The 21,576-nt window shown below is 48.6% G+C and overlaps 1 protein-coding gene across 3 annotated transcripts in view; it reads right to left on the bottom strand.

Annotated features, from left to right (window-relative positions):
* The window catches only part of GAS7 (growth arrest specific 7), a 238,943-nt gene that overhangs the window by 134,839 nt on the left and 82,528 nt on the right, over positions 1–21,576 (bottom strand). Inside the window, exon 1 of one of the 3 annotated variants that reach the window (XM_062216546.1) lies at positions 2,373–2,425. The exons of the other annotated variants lie outside the window; for them this stretch is intronic. The gene's annotated coding sequence lies outside the window, so the exon portion shown is untranslated. Of the gene's footprint in view, positions 1–2,372; positions 2,426–21,576 lie in introns of those variants that run through there. 3 annotated transcript variants of the gene reach the window in all.

Here is a 21,576-nt window from a genome sequence, read left to right on the forward strand (position 1 = left end):
TATGACAGTTTTTCAGAAAAAAAAAAAATTTCCAAATTGACTCAAGAGGAAATAGAAAACCTGAATAGATCCATAGCCTTCAAAGGAATTGATTCGGTGGTCTAAAAATCTATCTTAGAAAACAGCAATGGTTCTGTGTGGTTTTGCTGCTAAGTGTTCTCAGATCTTTAAGGAAAAGTCAGCTCAGATACAATCTCTTCCAAAAATAGACAGGAAAGCAACTCTGTTCATAATAAACATCCTAGATCCACTTCAAAGAAGAACGGTACAAGAAGAAAGGAATTAAGAGCTAGCTACCTCTGAGCTTCACCTAGGGCATACGTGTAAACACTCTAAATAAACACTGGCAAATCTCAGAAACGCAGGCATATTCACACACCAGAAAACTCACTCGTTACTCACCGCATTAGAAGATTATAAGAAAAAAAGAAACAATCTACAGGCAGAAAAGCACCCGGCAAAACTCATTACCCACTTGTGACTGAAAACTCCTAGCAAACTAGGACTAAACGAGAATTTTCTTAGTCTAATAAATCACAACTATCAAAAATTAAGATAGGAGTGGCCTTTGTCACCTCAGTTAAGAGGTCAGTTGAGACAAGAGCATCCCTCATCAGAGGACCTGGGTTGGAGTCCTGGCTTCAGTTGCCCACTAACATACACCCTGGGAGGTAGCAGGTGAGGGCACAAGTATTTGGGTCCCTGCTACTCCTCTGAGAGGCCTGGATTAAATTCCTGGCTCCTAGCAGTGGATGGGAGGTGTCTGTGTGTATGTGTTTGTCTAGCTGTCTGTCGCAAATAAAAAAATAAATAATTTGTTAAAAACTCAAATGTTATACTTAATGGAAAATACTGGAAGCTTTTCTGAATAAGTCAGGAATAAGACGAGGCCATGCACTATCACAATTTCTTTTCAGTATCATCCTGGAAATCCCACAGTACAGTAAAGCAATAAAAAGAAATTTGAAATACAAGGACTGCAAATGAAGAACCTGCTGATATCCTCATACAATATAATTGCCTACCCTCAAAATCCAAGAAATTCTACAAAGTACCAGAACGGATGAGCCTGTTCAAGACCAATTTATAAAAATGAACAGTATTCCCATGCAGCACAATAATCAGGAAATATAACAAATACTTTTGGCTTAAATGGCTGATAGAAAACAGATTGTTTATCTCCATGCTTTTCTGAAAGCCCATTAAAAGTGACTAGGGGGAAAAAAAACTAGGTACAAAGCCACAAAGAGAAAAAAAAAATGAAGTAAAAGTTGACAACAAATGAGACACATCAACAAAATCTGAGACAATGGAAAACAAATGGATAAATGGAAATGACTTGGCATAGAGGAGGAAATTGGAACCTCTGTGCCTTAGGAGGGAAGGAGATAATGACAAGAAGGAAGCCGACTTATAATACAGAACCTCAGAGGGTCCCAGGACTGCTCTCAGGCACAAGGTATCTAGTAAGTGAAGGTTTGAAAAGGAGGTAGTGGGTGGGCGTTAAGCCTAGTGGTCAAGACACCCGCATCCCAGGTCAGAGTCCCTGGGTAGAGTCTCAGCTCTACTCCCGATTCCAGCTCTCTGCTTACAGACACCCTGGAAGCCAGCAGTGCTGCCCCAAATAGTTGGGTCCCTGTCACCCACATGGAGACCTGAACTGAGCTCCTGGCTCCCAGCTTTGGCCTGATCCAGCCCTGGCCATTTTGGGCACTTAGGAAGTGAAGCAGTGAATGGCAGTGCTCTCTCCATCTCTCTCTCTCTCTCTCTGAGTGTGTGTGTGTGTATGTCTGTATGTGTGTGTGTCTCACTCTCTCTGCCTCTCAATAAATAACTTGTATGAAAGCAATAACGGAACTGTACAGAAAGGGGTCAGCGCTGTAGTGTAACAGGTTAAAATCCTGGTCTGCAGCGCCAGCATCCCATATGGGCGCCGGTTCAAGACCCGGCTGCTCCACTTCCGATCCAGCTCTCTGCTATGGCCTGGGAAAGCAGGAAATGATGGCCCAAGTGCTTGGGCCCCTGCACCAGTGGGAGACCCGGAAGAAGCTCCTGGCTCCTGGCTTCAGATTGGCTCAGCTCTGGCTGTTGCAAGCATTTCAGAGTGACCCAGTGGATGAAGACCTCTCTTTCTCTGCCACTCTGTAACTCTCCCTTTCAAATAAATAAATAAATCTTAAAAAAAAAAAAAAAGAAAGAAACTGTATAGAAATACATTCAAGACACCCGAGATGCAATTTGTTTCTAAACAAGAGGCTCAATACTACCAAGGAATCTTTTGCCCCAAATGAATCTCAATACACAGAACGATTTCAACAAAATCCCAAGAGAGAGTTGCTCATGGAACTCAAGGAGCTGGTCCCAGAACTCACAGGAAACAGTGAAGGGCCAGGAATATGCAGCACAATTTCAGAGAAGAGTGAGGGCTTTTCCCATCAGCAGCAGAGAGTCAGACTTCCTAGAAAACCAGAAAAATTAAAACAGTGAGCAGTTGCATAGACAAACAGATGAATGGAGCAGAAGTCCAGAAGCAGAATCCAAAGTCACAAAAACTTAGGGCAAAGGGGGCCTTCAAGTCAGTAGCAGAGGACAAATTGAAAAATAATAATAATGGGATGACTGGCCTCTCAATTAGAAAATGAATACAACTGAACCCCTGACTTCCAGCAAGCGATAAAAGCAAATTACAGAGAGATCACAGCTCTACATGTCACATGCCATGCTCTTAAAAGAAATAGTTTAGATCATCTTATGACTTCAGCGTAAGAAAAGATTTCTTAGATAAGACATGAAGCACAACTACACGGACAGATCTGATTAGATTACTGTGAAGGCTACTGCATGGCAAAATATATCATTACAACTGACAAGAGAAAGCAATGATGAAAACACAACACGATAGAAAAATGAGCAAGGTGTGCACAGGAAACTCAGGGAAGAGGAAATCCAAACAGCCAGACATGACAATGCACGCAACCTCACTAGCAATGAAGGAAATGCAAATCCAAGTCCAAGGTGCAGGATTTCACACCCTCACATGGCAAAAATAAGTCTGAACGTGCTGGCAAGGCTGATAGAAATTCTGAAACTCTGTGGGTGGCAGTATGGATTTGCAAAACCTCTTGGAAACAATTTGGCTCTATTTAGCGAACATCCAGATGTATGTTCTCCAACCCAGATATTCTAACTCTGGGTTATCGAGCCCTGAGGGAACTTTCCACTCACTCAGGGACACTAAGAGATAGGCACAGGATAAACACTGCAATGCTTCTTGTAATACCTTAAACTATCTGCCAACAAGGGTAAGTGTGGAAGTTGCACAGGCTAGAAACCTATGCAGCAGTGAAAAGGAACTACATAAATCAACATAGATAAACCTCAAACACACAAAAAAGGGAACCGCAAAAGGATAAATACATGCGCCTTTCACCTACGTTTCAGAACACACAAGACAGTACTTAATACTATTTATTCTGGATATATGCATATGAATAAAAAGTAGAAACACTGGCATTGTGGCACAGTGAGCTAAACTGCCACTTGAGTGCCAGCATCTCTTATCAGATTGCTGCTTTGAGTCCTGGCTGTTCTGCTTCCAGTGCAGCTTCTTGCTAGTGCACTTGGGAAGCCACCAGAGGATGGCCCAAGTACCTGAGTCCTGCCACCCAGGTGGGAGATCTGGGTGGAGCTCCTGGATCCTGGTTTGAGCCTGACCCAGGTCTGTTCCTACTGTTGCGGCTACTTTGGAAGTAAACCAGCAGATGGAAGCGCTCGCTCGCTCTCTCTCTCTCTCTCTCTGTGTGTGTGTGTGTGTATGTGTGTCTGTCTGTCTCATTCTCCCTCTCTCGGTAGCTCTGCCTTTCAAATAAATAAATACATCTTAGGGAGGGAAGAAAATTTAAAACATGCTCACGGAAAACACATTTCAACTGCAAAACAGTGGTTACCTCCAGGGAGAGGAGAAAGGGAACAGAATTATGGGAACATGCCAGGATTTTTAATACCAAGTAATGTGTTATTTCTGACTAGCATTTGGCAAACGGTAATACTTGTCAAATCCAGAGACGGTAATAAGCACATGAAAAATGCTCACCATCATCAATCTTCAGGGAAATTCAAGATAAAAAAGCACAATGAGAAACTACTTCATACTCCCCAGAATAGCTAAAAATAATTGTTTAATGTTGGCAAGGAGGTCGAACAATTGGAAGTTCCTACCTGGCTATGAGTGTTGAAGCAAGATCATTAGTAAACAGTTTTGCCACTACTTATAAAGTTAAAACATACACTTACCATATGATCCAGCCATGTTACTCCTAGGTATTGGTGCCAGAGAAAGGAAAATAAGTCCGAAAGATTTGTACACAAATATTCACAGCAGATTTATTCATAATAGCTAAAACCTGGAAATGACCCAAATGTTCATCATTGACAAATGGATACACGAATTGCAGTAAATTCAACACATGGAATTCCACTGTGCATTAAAAAGGAATGAACCACTGGCACAAAGATAGGGCTGGATTGTAGACACCGTGCTGCGTAAAAGAAGCCAGACTGAAGAACACGTACAGCCTGATCCATTCCTATGGGATTCAAGAAAAGGCAGAGCTCATCTACAGAGCAGCATTCAGATCAGAGGTGACCTCGGGAGAGGAGAGAAACTGATTGTGGAGGTCAAGAGAGAACTTTGTGGGCAGACGTCTTAAACAGCTGCCCCTCCAAATCCATCCGTGGGTCCAATCAACCAGGAATGAAAAATCCTTGGGAAAAAAATTGCATCCGCACAGAACATGCACAGACCTCTTTTGTCTTGTCATTCTTCCCTAAACAATAATACAGCGTAACAACGACTGACCTAGCATTTACATTGTGTTAGGTATTATAAATAAGCTAGAGAGGATTTAAAGTCTATGGAGAAATGGCATGGGTTACATGCAGCATTATATTGTTTTGTACAAGGGATTGAGCGTCTGAAGATTTCCCAGGGCGTGTCCTGGAAACAGGCCCCCACAGACAGCAAGGGACCACTGTGCACTGCTTGACTGAAGTGTTGGTTACAAAGGTGTACACATTTGCCCAGCTGCTGACCTGTGCACATTTATTTTACAATAAATGGCAGCTCAAGTACAGTTGATCTTAAAGATATGGATGGCAGGGCTAGTGCTGTGGCACAGTGGGTTAATGGCCTGGCCTGCAGTACCGGCATCCCATATGGGCACCGGTTTGAGACCCAGCTGCTCCACTTCCTATCCAGCTCTCTGCTATGGCCTGGGAAAGCAGTAGAAGATGGCCCAAGTCCTTGGGCCCTGCACTCATGTGGAAGTCCCAGAAGAAGCTCCTGGCTCCTGACTTCGGATCGGCACAGCTCCGGCCATTGCGACCATCTGGGGAGTGAACCAGCGGATGGAAGACCGATCTCTCTCTCTCTCTCTCTCTCTCTCTCTCTCTCTCTGCTTCTCCTCTCTCTGTGTAACTCTGACTTTCAAATAAATAAATCTTTAAAAAAAAGATATGGATGGCAGACATATTCATTATAATTTGTGACTTTTTGTAGATGCAAATATTTTATGACAAATCACGTGGAGTTTTAAACTATTTGGTTCTTAATTATATGGTGGGCAGAAAGTTTTAGAGAGAACAAAAACTAAGGTGGCCCATAAGGTGAACTGATTTCCTCCCAATGAGCTGTCTGCTTTAATGGAGCAGTCCTAGACCGAAGGATCATCTCATTCAAGTCCCTCACGTTCACAAAAGAAGCCCAGAGGCGTTTGTCCAAGATCACGGTGGCAGTTGCACACTGTTCCAGCTGCCCAGCCTTCATTCCCCATATCTTCAGAACACCCCATTCCTTGGGTGGGGAACAAGCACTCCCCAACTGGACACTTTCTCTGTGAGGCTACCCATGCAGGTGCCAGCCTTCCCACCTTTAACCCAAAGAGGGTACAGGGGGCTCCTTTCTCCTTTCCAGACTTTGGGTGAGCAAGCGACGCCTGCCTCTGGATGCTCTGGGCTGATTCTGTAAATCACAGGTGACAGATGCGTGGGGCTCATCCACCCAACCAGCACACCTGATGGTATCATGACTGTCCCTGTGACTCCTCCTTCCTGACCTCACCCAGACAAGCACCTTGGTTTCTATCTGTGTTCGGGAGGTTTTGCCAGCCTCCTGCCCATTCTATGAGGCTCCAATGACTCTGCAGCAGATGTAACATCTCTGCTATAGATCTTGTTTGCACCGGCCAGAATCCATTTCCCATGTTGGCAACCCTGTGTGACACATCACCCCACCAGCCCCAGGAAGACCAGGCCCATGGCCCAGAGTTCTGAGTTGTACAGAAGCATCCCTTGATACACCAGCCACCCAGCCAACTTCTCGAGATCCTCCACTTCCCACCTTTGTCCCCCAGGACTGCTGGGAGGCAGAGTGAAAGAGAAACATCTAGGGGCTAGCATTGTGGCGTAGCGGGTTAAGCAGCTGCCTGCAGCATCCTATATGGGTGCTGGTTCAAGTCCTGGCTGCTCCACTTCCAATCAAGCTCCCTGCTAATGCTCCTGGGAAAGCAGTAGAAGATGGCCCAAGTGCTTGGGGCCCTGCACCCATGTGGGAAACCCAGAAGAAGCTCCCAGCTCTTTGGCCCAGCCCTGACCATTGCAGCCATCTGGGGAGTGAACCAGTGGATGGGAAACCTCCCTCTCTCTCTCTGTTAACTCTTTCAAAAAAAATAAATAAATCTTTAAAGAAAGAAATAAAGAGAACCATCTCTTACTGAGTGAAGTACCAAGCACTGTGACCCATTTAACTTAGCCCTTCCCACAGCCTGCTAACATGGTGATTACTCCAAACTACCTACGAGGCCACTGAAGCTGAAGAAGAAAGATTATTTTCCCAAGGTGACAGGGCTCCTATGTGGTAGAGCTGGAATTCGAGCTGAACCTGTCCTAACACCAGAAACCCAGCTCTGACACCTCCCCTTGCTACTGCCTCACCTCAAGAAACTAGCCAGACACTCAGACGTCAAATTAGGCAGCACAGGCATAGCTAGATGCTGGCCACACCTTCCCAGTAGCAAGGAGGCTGGGGACTGCCAACTGCATGCACTGCGCCAGGCCACCCACCCAGGCAAGAGCGACAATGGCTAAGGTGACAGAGAACAGGGGTGAGGACCAGCCTAAATGACGTGGGAAGCCTCCCCACCCCAGAGCAGTGGAAGTGAAGTCTCACTGCTTTGAGACGAAGAAACGTTCCCGTTCCCATGGCAACGGAGCATGCTCGCCGTTGTTCATACCTGTAACTAAGTGACTCACACTTCTGGCATCGCAGGAGCCCAGTCCAAAGCCCTTAGCTCATCAGCCTGGAATGTGTGTGCTGATTGTATCTGGCGAGATAGCTGGGGTCTGTGTGTGCCCCCTTGGAGACTGAGAGCCAGGGGTGCCTGGTCACCTTTGTTCTCACACGACTTTCCCAATACCCGGCTCAGAGCCCATCACGGATGTAGTGGAAGGAAGCTGGGTTCTCTCAATAGGTGAAGAGCCAAGGCCAAGTGTTGGGTAAGGAATTCAACATGGCACAGAAAGGGAATGATTTTAGTTGGTACACACCTAAAACAATGGGAAATGCTGGGGGTGGAGAACTTGGATTTCAGACCAAAGCTCCTTAAAAAAACACTGAAGGGTGGCACATGGAAGATTCAATCCTGTCAGACCCCACCATGGATCAGGTATAACCACACACCCATGCAGTCAGTCATACACATTTCTAGAGAGGACGACCAGGAGTCCTGGAAGGACACTACACAGCCACTATCTCATGGGAACACAACAAGGTCTGTTCAAGCCCCACAGAGAGCAGAGGTGGGCGCAAGTGAGAGCTACAGCGGCAACGGCAAAGCTACCCCAGGGTCCCCTCGGCTCAGAAGCTGGGGATGCCATCAGCGCAACCTGGAAGACTTGCCGAGCGACTCTGTCAGTTTACCAGAGGAACTCCGCTGGGTACCCGCAAATACTGCCAAGGGCCCAACAAAACCCAAGGCTTAGAGGAAATGTTTGGTTTTCTCTCTCAACAAAGGGAAAACTTGCCCTTCCCAGCAAAGCTCTGCAATGCATGGAGAAAACCCAAAAATCCACCAACCAGAGGAGGAGATGCAAGGCCTGGAGCATCTCCACCTGGCTGGGTTTCAGAGTGAGGTCGGTCGGTCTCCCCCAAGACAGCTCCACACACGACACACGACACAGGAAAGCACACCACCTGTGGTCAGCTGTGCAGGCACCCTGCCCCCAAAGATGGCATCAGTGATGAAGACCGGGGTCAGGATCTTTCCAGGGGCACTCAATCCACACCTCCACAGCAGCACTTGTCAGCTTTTCTGACCTCTGATGGCACAGAAGGGGAAGCAGTGCTGGACTCCCAGGCCCTTCTTGCTTCTAAAAAATCCACGGGTCTGTAAGAATCTCCAACAAAGCTAGTAATGGAAACTCATCAGTGGGATAGGTATGTGTGGGAGAGCCGGCAGGAGATCCTGAGACAGCCACGTGCTGGAAGAGGAGACGCCAGCAGGCACGGCACACCTCTCACCTCAGATGTAGCCCAGGGAGCCACACATAATTCCTGTGTGTACAGGCGGAGCCTCTCTTGTGGGAAAGGCTTGAGATAGAAGTATTTTGGGGGCTGGTGCTGTGGTGTAGCGGGTAAAGCCGCCGCCTAAAGTGCCGGCATCCCATATGGGCGCCGGTTCGAGTCCCGGCTGCTCCACTTCCGATCCAGCTCTCTGCTATGGCCTGGGAAAGCAGTAGAAGATGGCCCAAGTCCTTGGGCCCTGCATCCACATGGGAGACTCGGAAGAGGCTCCTGGCTTCAGACTGGCCCAGCTTTGGCCAATGTGGCCAATTGGGGAGTGAACCAGCAGATGGAAGACCTCTCTCTCTCTCTGCCTCTCCTTCTCTCTCTCTGCCTCTCCTTCTCTCTCTCTGCCTCTCCTTCTCTCTCTGTGCAACTCTGACTTTCAAAATAAATAAATAAATCTTAAAAAAAAAAAAAGAAGTATTTTGGCTTTCAGATAATTTTTGGATTCTCAAATATTTGCATATACATAATGAGATCTCTCAAGGATGGCACCCAGCCTTAATAGGAAATTTGTTTATGTTTCAGCTCCACCTTAAACAACAGAGCCTTAAATGCAATCTTACACAATATTGTCAACAATTCTGTGCAGGAAACAAAGTTCCATGGTGTGGAATTTTCTACTTGTGACATCCTGTCGGTACTCAGAAGCTTCCAGGTTTTGGAGCTTTTTGGATTACAGATTTTTGCTTTGGGACATTCAAGCCTGCAAAAGCGGAGGAGGAGCATTTGGCACGGTGTTTAGAAGGCCGCTTGGGACGCCAACATCCCATATCGAAGGAGCGTGGGTTCGAGCCCCGTCTCCACTCCCATTCCAGCTTCCCACTAATCTGCACCCTAGGAGGCAGCCTGTGATGGCTCAAGTACCTGGGTTCCTTGCGACCCATGTGAACTCAGACTGAGTTCCAGACTCTTGGCTTCAGCTTGGTCCAGCCCTGGCTGCTGTAGGCCATTTGAGGAGTGAACCAGTGGAAGGAAAATCTATCTGTGTCTGTCTCTCTTTCAAATAAATACAAACTTTGTGAAGTAGGAGGGAGGGACCTTGGCCTGCTTTTAAAAACATGTAGATGGATAGATTAGGGACCCAGCATAGCTGTGTATCTGTATGGGGTGGTTTTAGAAGGGATGGAGTGGTAGGTGTTGTGGCATAGTGGCGCATCCCATAGAGGTGCTGGTTCAAGTCCTGGCTGCTCTATTTCTGATCCAGCTCCCTGCTAATGTGCCTGGAAAGACAGAGGAAGATGGTCCAAGTGCTTGGGCCTCTGCCACCCTCATGGGAGACCCTGTTGGAGTTCCAGGCTATTGGTTTCAACCTGGCCCAGCCCTGGCTTTTGCAGTCATTTAGAGAGCCATATGGAAGATTCCCTCTCTCTCTCTCTCTCTCCCTCCCCCCAACTTTGCCTTTCAGATTAAAAAAAAAAAAAGGACCACAGGCAGCCTGACTGTGGACCGTGGACGATCAGTCCTCTTGCTTCTGACATTTCCATTCTCTGAGCTCCTAATCTGAAGCAATGAGGGGACCCAAGCTTCCCAACATTGAGGTTCCTTGGCCACGCTCTCACTCACATTAAACTTGTGCAGGCCCAGGCTGGAGGGCGACCCCACGCAGCACTAACTGCCAAGCGTCGTTTTACAAGGCTGGGCCCCATGATGTGAATGGATTCAAGGTGGATCTTCACGGCCCGGTGTCTCTAACAAGGAAATAAATCATCCGTAATTACACAGGGCCCGTTGCCATGCTGCCCTATTTCTGGAGCGGCCGCTTCCCAGGCTGGAAGACAAGGCAGGGTGCAGCGTGGACACGGAGCCCAGGAAGGGAGGTGAAGTTCGCTGGGAGGAGGGGACGGCTGTGGGAGAACCATAGCTTCTCTGAGATGATGAGGATCAGGAACGTGAACGGCTGGAGCTTCCCATGCGATGTCTTGCCTAATCCAGCCACCCAGCATGCAAAATCAGATAAAGATAAAATAACCGCAGGAAAAAGTAAGAGGGAGACTGTGTGAGGTGGAGACCTCTTCAGTGAGAGCGAGCCCTTGATTTCCATGGAGCTTGGCAGCCAACACAAAAAGCGTCCTCAGGATGAACTAAGCCTGGTGGGTGTTGTGGTGCAGCGGGTGAAGTTGCTGACGGAGACACCTGCATCCCATTCGACAGTGCCTGGTTCAAGTCCCGCCTACTCCCTGCTTCCAATCCAGCTTCCTGCTAATGTCCCTGTCGCTCTGCTTTTCAAATTAAAAAAAAAAAATCAAAAAGAGAGAGAAAACATAATAAATGTGTTTTAAAAGAAAAAAATCAACTAAGCCCAGGAGATACACAGCCATTCCTGCCCTAACGTCAGAGGCAGATCCCTCCAAAGGGTTCCTAGAAAGAGAACCCACAGCAAAGAAACGTCTTCGGAGACCAGAACTTCCACAGAGCTGTTTATTGAAACCCTCGGTTTGAACTAAGATCTTAAGCAGCACTCCCTGGGTATCTGTTTCTGGCTGCAGTTCCTACAACCACAGCTGTCCACTCAGAACAGGAAAAAGAAGAATCGGAGACAGATCCCATGTAGGGAGAAAGGTCCTTGACAGGACCCAGCAGACAGTATGAGTTCATATGTGGGAACTTCAAAAAATTCCTAAGAAATGGGATGAAAAGCATAGGCTTATTTTGGTGCACACAGCTTGCCTCCACAAACCAGGACAGCCGAAGTCGCCAGGCGTGTCAATCGGGTGAAGCTCCCACGGGCACAAGTGCAAGTGCCGAGCCGTGGCCTCCACCAGGCTGCTTTGTTTTTCAAGTTCTTACAAATGCATGATCTCAGAGCTGTAAAAACCCATGTGGGCTCCATGCCCTCGTTTGAATCTGCAAGCGGGCACAGCAGGCACACGCTCAGCAACTTCTGTACTCCCTTCATGAAGATCAGAGGGTGGAAGTTAAAAAAAAAAAAAAAAAGTACCATTGGGAGTTCCTTCCTCTTGTCCAACAGACCCTGGGGAGCCCTTGAACTCCCCGGTTACCCTGATGTCCCCGTAAGCCGCTCTCTCTCTTCTCCCAGGGGAACTCTTGAGGGTGTTGGGGCAGCCAGAGCAGGTGGAATGAAGACTCTGGGTGGAGGAGGAGGGATGCACGGGGTGGGAGTAGCTGTCTGGTGCCTCCTCCCCCACACCTTCCCGCCAGGACCACCCAGGGCTAGTCTGGCCAGGAAGGCAGGAGGCAGTTTCCTTGGTGGATGCTAAAAGAACCTTCTAACCACACTCCCCACAAAGCCCGAGAACATGGACTCGCCCACTGATGACTTCTTCTGCCTAGATATTTACTACATGGTCAGCCCGTAGCATGAGCCTAATGGGAAGAAACCAAGCAGGAAAGAAGCCTTTGTTCACCAGAAACGGACCAGCCCTTCTTGTCCCATGGCTAACAGGGTAGGGGGAGTAAATAAGGTAGGATTATATGATTTCCATGGATGAAAATTATGGGAAAGGTATGACAGGTATAGTAATAGGAGGTGCAGAGTACAGGTATAGGTATGGCAGGTGTAACACGAGGTACAGGGTCAGCTCAGGGCTGTGGAAGCCATGCACATCCCCCAGCGCCCAGCACTCTCCTTCCCTCCCTTTGGAATACAGCTAATTAAACCCCGTTAAGAGAAGCAGAGTGGTTGGCCAGCGCCGCGGCTCACTAAGCTAATCCTCTGCCTGCGGCACCAGTACTCCGGGTTCTAGTCCCAGTCGGGGTGCCGGTTCTGTCCCGGTGTTCCTCCACTAACAAGTTCCAGGCTAAGCCTTTCCTTGTGCTTCTGAAGTGTGCCTGCTGGATGGGATGAGCTCTCCTGGTAGCCCCTTCCAGCAAGGCAGCACTGAGTCATCAGAGAATGTGGGGGAGGTGGGGACACGCCCATCCAACCCCTCCCTCCACCGCACCCCTGTTTACCAAACAGAGCCTGCCCCACCAGCCCGGTGCAACACGCCCGCCCGGGATGCATTCCCGTGGAGCTCCCCAGAACAGGTTCCACATGGCCCTGCCAGGCTTCCTCCATAAACACTTGAAGCTGGCAGCTTTGCCGGCAGCTGGGCGCAGCCCAAGAAGGCAGGGATTTTGTCATCCTTTCTGGCCCATGAAAAACTTAAATATGGTCACAGCCTTACGTGGTCTGACGGAGGCTCTTTCCACTGTCCTGGGGGTGGCTTTGGCTGATGTCAGTTTCCTACCCTTGTACTGAGGGCATGCTGATGCTGGTGGGAGTGAAAAATAGTGTTTCTTAATTGTTTCTCCCATGTATTTCAGGTTTTTTTTTTTTTTTTTTGGACATCCAGTACAATGGAAAAAGACACATCCCAGGGAGGGCACAAGGCAGTTAAGATGCAAACGCATCTACAGATGCAACACATGGTGTGGAAAAGGAAGCTGATTCTCTGTGGCTTCTGAAAAGTCAATCACCCAACAGAGCCTGCCCTGGGGTACGCTCTGCCCCGCCCTTCTCCCCAAAGCTATGGTCTCACCAACTCAATACACCCCCAAGATGAAGAGCCTGAGAAGGGAAATCCCCTCAAACTCACCGAGGACTGTGTCAGCTCCTGTCAGCTCCTGTTTCCTACCCAACACACAACAGAGGCAGCCTAGGGTCAGGACTCCTACTTCTCCCTGGGTGGGAAGAATATTCTTTGCTTAGTGGTCTTGCTCTTTGGAGACCAGAAATGGAAAGAGAGATAGGAAAAGAGGAAGCTGAAAGCCATCTATTCTCCTTGTTAGGAGTTCAAACAGCCCAGAGGGAAGAATGGAAACGTTGGGTTAAAAGAAGACTTGGTGGAGTTATCCACAGTTAATGAACAGTTGAAATGAGTGACTTACATGGCTCCATGCAACCTTGACGTTTTGTGGTGGGTTTCATTTTATTTCTAGACCAATCTGAAACTCTATGTCCTATTTAGCACAGATGATCAAAACCTTGTTGCCTGATCCTGAAAAGAGCAGTCTACACCTGCCTGCCTCGGCGTCCTCACCAACTTTCTCCCTTCCTAACGTAGACACGAGCCACAAATACAGACGCCACAGCCCACAGACGTTTTCTCAGTCCTTGTTCCCGTGGGTCTCCTTGCAGCTTTTGCTTTGATACCTGGGGACTTTTCCATCGACTTCTGTGACACCAAACCATTCCACTTCCCTCCTTGCCTAAGAGGTGGACCAGATCTCTCTAATTGGGGCAGATTCGGTACAATGGGCTAAGCTGCATCCCAAAACAGAGCACCTCATTCAAGTCCATGCTTCTGATCCAGCTTCCTGCTAATGTGCCTAGGCCCAAATGGGTCCCTGCCACACACGTAGGAGAACCAGATGGAGTGCCTGGCTCCTAGTTTTAGGTTGATTCAACCCCAGCTGCTGCTATCACTTGGAAGGTGAACCAGCAGATGCAAGATCTCTCTCTCCCCCTCTCTTCTCTCTGTCACTTCAGATACAATACATAAATCTTTAAAAAAAAAAAAAAAAAACCCTCTTGAATCCCATCCAGGCAAATGCCAAGGATTCTGACACTCTCACCTCACCAGTTACGTTTTCAGTAGAAATTCCTTCTCTTCTTCTGGAACCAAATCTTGATTTTCCTTGGATACCACCCTTGCTCCCTTCCAAGCCCAGGTAGTGAAGACAGAGCTGATCCTGCCTCCCAACCACATCACCCCAGGCTCTGTGTGGGATCTTTCTGTTTCCTTTCCTTTTGTTTTTAAAGGATCCTCCTAAGGAGGTGGCTATACTAGAAATGACGCCAATACAGAGAAAAGCAAAGCCAAGAGATGCAAACTCCAGATGACACTGCCTTTACAGTGGCTTAAAACAATCAGCACTTAGCAGCCCCAGTTTCTGGGGAGCAGGTGACGGGGCACAGCTTTCTCAGAGCCTGAGCATTACTCAAGGTTCCTCTCAAGGCAGAAATCCAGATGGCAGTCAGGGCTCAAGCCATCTCAAGGCTCAGTTGTGGGAGAATCTGGCTCCCAGTCCACTGACGTGGCTGTTTGCAGACTTTAGGTCCTTGATGGCTGGCAGAGCATAGATTCCTTGCCATGTGAGTGTCTCCCTGGAATAGCTCACAAGAGGGCAAACTGGCTTTCCTCAGAACCAGCCAGCAAGAAGGCAAGAGAAGTCCCAGACACCCTGTAACCCATTGCAACATTTCTGTAGTTAGAAACAAGCTACCATGCCCCATCTACACTCATGGAGGCAGGGATCATTGGAGACCATCCTAGAGGCTGCCCAACACATGTCTAGAAGGGGCCTGTGCCTGCAGCTGTGCACCTGTGGGCTTTTTGCTTATAAGAGCAAATAAAGCCATTCACCCCAAATTTTTGGTTGTTGCTAAACCATTTTGTCTTGGGCAGCTACCACTTACAACCCAGAGCGATTAGACTTCAACACAACTCCTCCGTGGTGCAGTCTTCACTATCTCGTCTGGACGTGCCCTGTCATTTATCAAAGAGGTGCTTTGGCCCCTGACTTCCATCACGAGTTTTGACAACCACATGCTAACAGCCCATTGTGTAGACCGGGCACTCAGTTTTTCAACCTCCTTGGTTCTACACTTGCTCCTGACCAGGCTGCATGACTCAAGGGGCCCTGCCCTTTAACTGCTTTCTTTTGAAATTTTCTCAGGGATTTACAAAGCAGCAGGTACTGGCCGATTCATCTGAGCAACCTCTTTCCCACGTCCGTATATCTCCTTCCCCTTACGAATCCCATGCACAAGGTAGACCAGATGTCCCAAGGAGCTCTGGCCAGGGTGCCTCTCGGGACATCCCAGGATTTGTAAAGCTTCCAAAAAAGCAGCCTAATGGGTAGACCACTCCTGGCAGTTTACATGGTAGGACTACGGAAGACTGAGCTGTAAGAATGGCCTTGGGCATGCTGATTTTAAGTGACTCAAATGGTCTGCAAAGACAAGGACCCACACATTCTAGAAGCAGCTCTGCTTCTACTCTATCTTGGCTTCCCACTCCCCCACTCCCATGGTCATCTCTTGACCTGATATTTTAAATCAGCACTTCTCACACCTGGGTGAACATCAGAAGCAACAGAGGAGCAGTCAAAGAGAGAAACCTGCTTTAAGTGAATATCCACAAATCTCTGCTAGGCACCGATCCCTCACTACTCTGCTACACCCTAGACATCATGTTTCTACACTGTGTCTCTTCCTAAGCCTCCCACACACAGCAGCATGGTGGAGTCTTGCTACTCAAAGTGGGAACCCGGGACTTGCAGCAACATCACCACCTGGGAGTACATGCGACATGTAGAATTTTAACAGATCCCCAGGAACTGGGGATCCAAGTTTGAGGAGCACAACAAAAGCCATCTAGCAACCCTGCTTTAGGTACCTGGTGGGTTGGTCTTCAATTTTCCAAAACCATAACTTCATTTCTTAGAGGGTGGCCCTGCCTCATACTTCACTTAGAAAGACAGGAGAAACCTCTCCTAACAGTAACTGCTCATCAACCAAGTCCACCCTGCCCACACCAGCACCCACCCTCTCAGCTTTCCTTCCCACAAAAGTGACCGAAGTGCCTTCCTCCTACCAAAGGTAACCCCTTTGGTGCTGTGGCGTAGCGGATAAAGCCATCACCTGGAGTGCCGCCATCCCATATGTGTGCTGGTTCAAGTCCCAGCTGCTCCACTTCCGATCCAGCTCTCTGCTATGGCCTGGGAAAGCAGTGGAGGATGGCCCAAGTGCTTGGGCCCCTGTGCCTGCGTGGGAGACCCAGAGGAAGCTCCTGGTTCTGAATCAGTGCAGCTCTGACCATTGCAGCCATCTGGTGAGTGAACCAGCGGATAGAAGACCTCTCTCTCTGTCTCTACCTTCCTCTCTCCTCTCTCTCTCTCTCTGCCTCTGCCTCTCTGTAACTCTGCCTTTCTAATAAATAAAAATTAAAAATAAATAAAAAATTAATTAAAAAATAAAAAAGCAACCTCTCTGCCTCCCACCTATCAGCACATAGCCTCAATGTTAAAAAAAAAAAAAAAACAGAATTCCTTTGGCCCCTGTCTTTCAGTCTCTGCTTATTCCTTTGCTTCTCTTCACGCTAAGAACTTTTATCAAAGGGCAGGCGCTTGGTGCAGCACTGAGGCTGCCATTTGAGACATTCGCATCCCACAGCAGAGCGCACAGGTTCAAGTCCAGCTTTCTTCTCCACTCCAGCTCCCTGCTAATGCATACCCTCGGAGACAGAAGGTGATGGTTCAAGTACTTGGGTCCCTGCTACCACATGGGAGACCTGGATTGAGCTCCAGACTCTTGGCTTCAGTCTGGGCCAGCCCTGGCTGTTGTGGGCATTTGGGAAATCAACCAGTGGACAGGAGTCCTCTCCCTCTCTCTCTGCCTTTCATATGAAGTAAATTTAACAATTAAAAAAAAAAAAAGCCACTAACTCATTTTTACCAAAAGTGTCACCTGTAGTCATGGCTTCTACTTTCTTACCTCAAGGTCTCTCCTATCCATCCACTGAGCCTACTAGCCCCAATGTCACCAATGACCTCCATGCTGTCACCAAATCCAAGAACGGTTTCTCTTCTCCAGTCCTTGGTGAGCTGGCAGCATTCAACATCTCCTCCTCCTTGGAACGAAGCCCTCTCTTGGCCTCCACAGCATCTCATGCCTTCTCAAGGCATCTCCTTTCCCGATCCTCCTTAAGGTCACAGTACCCAGGCCCCTCTCCTGCCCCACCCCCTTCCTTTTCTATCTCCTCTCTTTGGTGGCTGGCCCCTGTACCACAGCTTTCAACAGTCTCTACTTCCTGCTGACTTTGAACTCTTCTCTCCAGCTTTGACCTTTCCCAGTTCTCCAGACTCAACAGCCACCTGGCCACCTGTCACCTTCAAGTTCAGGAGGAATCCAAGAAGTACAACAAATAATTCATGTTCCCAGCTTCTGAAACAAAGCAAAATAATCCTGCTCTCCACATCCAATCTTAGCAAATGGCACCACTGTCTATTGCTTAAGCCCCACATCTAGGATCCACCTGCCTTCCACATCCTATGCCTCTCCTCTTTGGTCTGTTCTCCCTGAAGCTCAGCCCAGATCCATCCACACTCCTCTTTCTCCATCACTGCCACCACGCTCCCAAGGCACCACCAACATTTCCCTCTACAATTACAATGACCCCTTGCTCCACACTCGGTCCCTGCAATTCATTCTCAACATGGCAGTCAGAGCAAACTTACACAACAGTAATCAGATTATGCCAGCCTCCTAGCTAAAGTCATTCAAAGGCTTTGCACTACTCAAAAAAATCCAGGGGCTGGTGCCATGGCACAGTAGGTTAATCCTCTGCCTGTGGCGTCGGCATCCCATATGGGTGCCAGTTCTAGCCCTGGCTGCTCCACTTCCAATCCAGCTCTCTGCTATGGCCTGGGAAAGCAGTAGAAGATGGCCCAAGTGCGTGGGCCCCTGCACCTGCATGGGAGACCCAGAAGAACCTCCTGGCTCCTGGCTTCCAATTGGCACAGCTCCAGCCATTGTGGCCATCTGGGGAGTGAACCAACGGAAGGAAGACCTTTCTCTCTGTCTCTCCTTCTCACTATCTGTAACTCTAACTCTCAAATAAATAAATAAAATCTTTAAAAAATAAAACTACCCAAACTCACAAAGCAATCAGCTCTGCCTGTGTCTACCTCAACTTACATCATTGTTTTTTTTTTTTTTCTTTTTTCTTGACAGGCAGAGTGGATAGTGAGAGAGAGAGACAGAGAGAAAGGTCTTCCTTTTTGCCATTGGTTCACCCTCCAATGGCCACTGCAGCCGGCGCTTCGCACTGATCCGAAGCCAGGAGCCAGGTACTTCCCCTGGTCTCCCATGCGGGTGCAGGGCCCAAGGACTTGGGCCATCCTCCACTGCCTTCCCGGGCCACAGCAGAGAGCTGGCCTGGAAGAGGGGCAACCGGGATAGAATCCGGCGCCCCAACCGGGACTAGAACCCGGTGTGCCGGTGCTGCAAGGCAGAGGATTAGCCTGTTGAGCCACGGCGCCGGCCTCAACTTACATCATTGTAATCCTCTCCCTCCCTAGCCATCTTGACCTTCTGGCCCTGTGCTGTCCAAAGCAGGAGACCCTGGTCACATACAGATCTTTATTAATTTGAGAGACTGACAGAGAGAAAGATCAAGAGCTCCCGTCTGCTGATGCCGACAAAGGCCAGAGGTAGGCCACGATGAAGCCAGGAGCCAGGAACTCAGTCTGGGTCTCCCATGTAGTTGGGACCCGACTACTTGAGCCTCACCTGCTGTCTCCCAGGCTGTGTATTAGCAGAAATATGGATTCAGAAGCAGGGCCAGGACTCAAACCCAGGCACTCCAATATAGGATGCAGGCATCTTAAAAAGCATTTTAACCACTAGGCCAAATATTTGCAGCTACATAAAGTTAAAATCCACAGGTAGCTATATAAACGTAAAATTAGGGGCAAGCATTTGGCACAGTGGTTAAGACCTGGGATGTCCACATTTCATCCTGGAGTGCCCAGCTTTGCTCCCAATTCCGGTTCCTGCTAAGGTGCTCCCTGGAGGCAGCAGGTAATGGCTTAAGTAATTGGGTTCTTGCCACCTGCATGGAAGATCCAGACTGAGTTCCTGGCTCTTAGCTTTGGCCTGGTCCAGTATCAGCTACTGTGGGCATTTGGGTAGCCAACCAGCAAATGGGATATCTCTGTCTGTCTCTCTCTCTCTCTCCTTAAGTTTGAACTTGAAGTTAAACTTAAATGAACTGAAACGCAAAACATGAGATTCAGTGCCTCCTTCTTACTAGCCACACTGCGAGTGGTCAGTAGTCACACGTGGCCAGCAACTGCCATGTTGAATCATGCAATGATAGAATATTCTCATCACTCTAGAAAGTTCTGCGCAATGCTGCCCCAGCTGCTCCTTGGATGAGGAAAGCCTTATCCTGCCTTACGCTTTGGCGTTTGCTGTCCCCTTCTGCTCACGGCCAGCTCCACTTTATGATCCAGACATCAGTTAAATGTCACCTGCTCAGAGAGACCGCCCTCCCCGCTTGCCAGAAGCCCCCAGTCTAAAGAAGCCAGACAGTCATTCCCCATCAGAGAAGCCCGTGTAACTCCCTAACGCATTCACTGCCCACTGAAGCTTTTCTTGTGTGTGTGTATGTGTGTCTGCTTCTTATCTAACTACCCCACCCTACTCCAAAGTATGCTTATGAAATCAGGAAGCCTGTCGGTCTTACTCATCTCGGCATTCCAGCTCCCGGACCCGTGCCTGCACAGCAGGCTGCCAGACACACTCTGCTGGGTAAGTATTAACATCACATTCGTGTTGCCTCTTGAACCCCTCACAACCATCAGCACTTTCCCGGCCACCACCCAGCCTGGGCTTTACCCAGTCCACCGTGATGGGACTACGGAGTCCTACCTCTGCCCTCCAGTCAACCGTGCCAGGACCAGCAGGCTGCTCCTGTTACTCTTCCCCTTGTCAGATCAACTCCCTGCCCCTATCGCTTCTGGCTCCCAAATGCCTCTGTGCCCCCCAGTGTAGCATGCTAGTTCCTACCTTGGAGCTGCTGCTAAGGCCGTTCCCCTCGCCTGGAACCCTTGCTCTGCTTCTCAGGGAAGCCACACCTTCTCTTACCTCCCAGGCGTGGCTCAGGTGGCAGCTCCTCTGCAGACACCAGCCCCTCCTCTCTGATCCTCTCCAGCACTTCCGGTCTGCAGCCTGGCTTTGGCACCTTCCTCCCTCCCACACACAGAGGCATGCAGATAATCCCCGAGATACCTGACAGCAACAGTTCCCAAACTTCAGTGAGGTTGACATTACCGTGGAGAGCTGATTAAGCATACACAGGCCCAGGCTCACGGAGGGAGCGCAGGGTCTGGGCGTCTGCACGTTGTCCATGTTCCTCGGGTGACTCTGATGCTTACCAAATTTGAGACCTACTGTTTTAGAACTTCAGACCGTCAACATGAGTGGCTGAGGTTGTACCCACGTTGTCCAACTCAGAACACTAGGACGTGACTGACTTGGTTAATAACCATCTCCTGCACAGATTCACTCTTCTTTAAAGATGGAAAGGCGCCCCGTGGGGCAGGCTGAAAAAACGGCCCCCAAGCATACGCACAACTTCATGACCAGAACCTGCAATGGTTGCCTTCTATGGCAAACTAAAAAGGAATCTGCAGGGTGTGCCTCTGCTAGGGATTCTGAGATAGGCAGTGACCCAGGTTTACCAAGGCAGCTTGCAATGCAATCACAGGGTCTTTCCAAGAGGAAGGCAGGGTCAGAATGAGAAGAAGCCAATAGCATGATGGGAGTGGGGAGAAAAGGCTGTGTGATATGGAGCCAGGAGCCAGGAACCAGGAGCCAGGGTGGGAGCTTCTAGGTGGAAAACAAAGGAACAGATTCTCCCCCACAGCCTCCAGGGGAGCCAGCCCTGCCAACACCTTGATTTTTGCCCTTGCAAGACTCCTTTCAGACTTTGGGCTTGTATTAAGCCACTAAGTTTGTGGCATTTGTTACAGAAACAATAGGAAACTAATGCAACCTCTTTAAAAAGTCTGTGGAAAAATAATAGAATTAAAAAGTAGGTTTATTTGGGTACAAAAACTTTTTTGAAATCCATGCATAGTTTTTGCATAATATGCATTTTTCATGAATTTTCTGAAAAACTCATATGCAAGGGCCCCATCTGCTCACTGCCCTCAAGAGAGGCAGCAGTGGTGTGGGATGACATGGGGGAGAGGGCTTGAACAGAAAAAAAAAAAAAAAAAAAAAAAACTTTCCCATACATGCATTTTAAAAATCTGGGGTGGGTGTTTGGCTTTGTTGTTGAGGTGCTAGTTGGTACCCACCTCCAGCTCCTGATTCCAGTTTCTTGCTGATGCAGACCCTGGGAGATAATAGGGATGGCTCAAGTGATTGGGTTCTTGCCACCTTGAAGGCCTGGATTGAGTTCCTGGCTCTCAGCTTCAGCCTCTCGGCCGTTGCAGTC

Source organism: Lepus europaeus, chromosome 18 (assembly GCF_033115175.1).
Source record: "Lepus europaeus isolate LE1 chromosome 18, mLepTim1.pri, whole genome shotgun sequence".
NCBI lineage: Eukaryota > Metazoa > Chordata > Mammalia > Lagomorpha > Leporidae > Lepus > Lepus europaeus.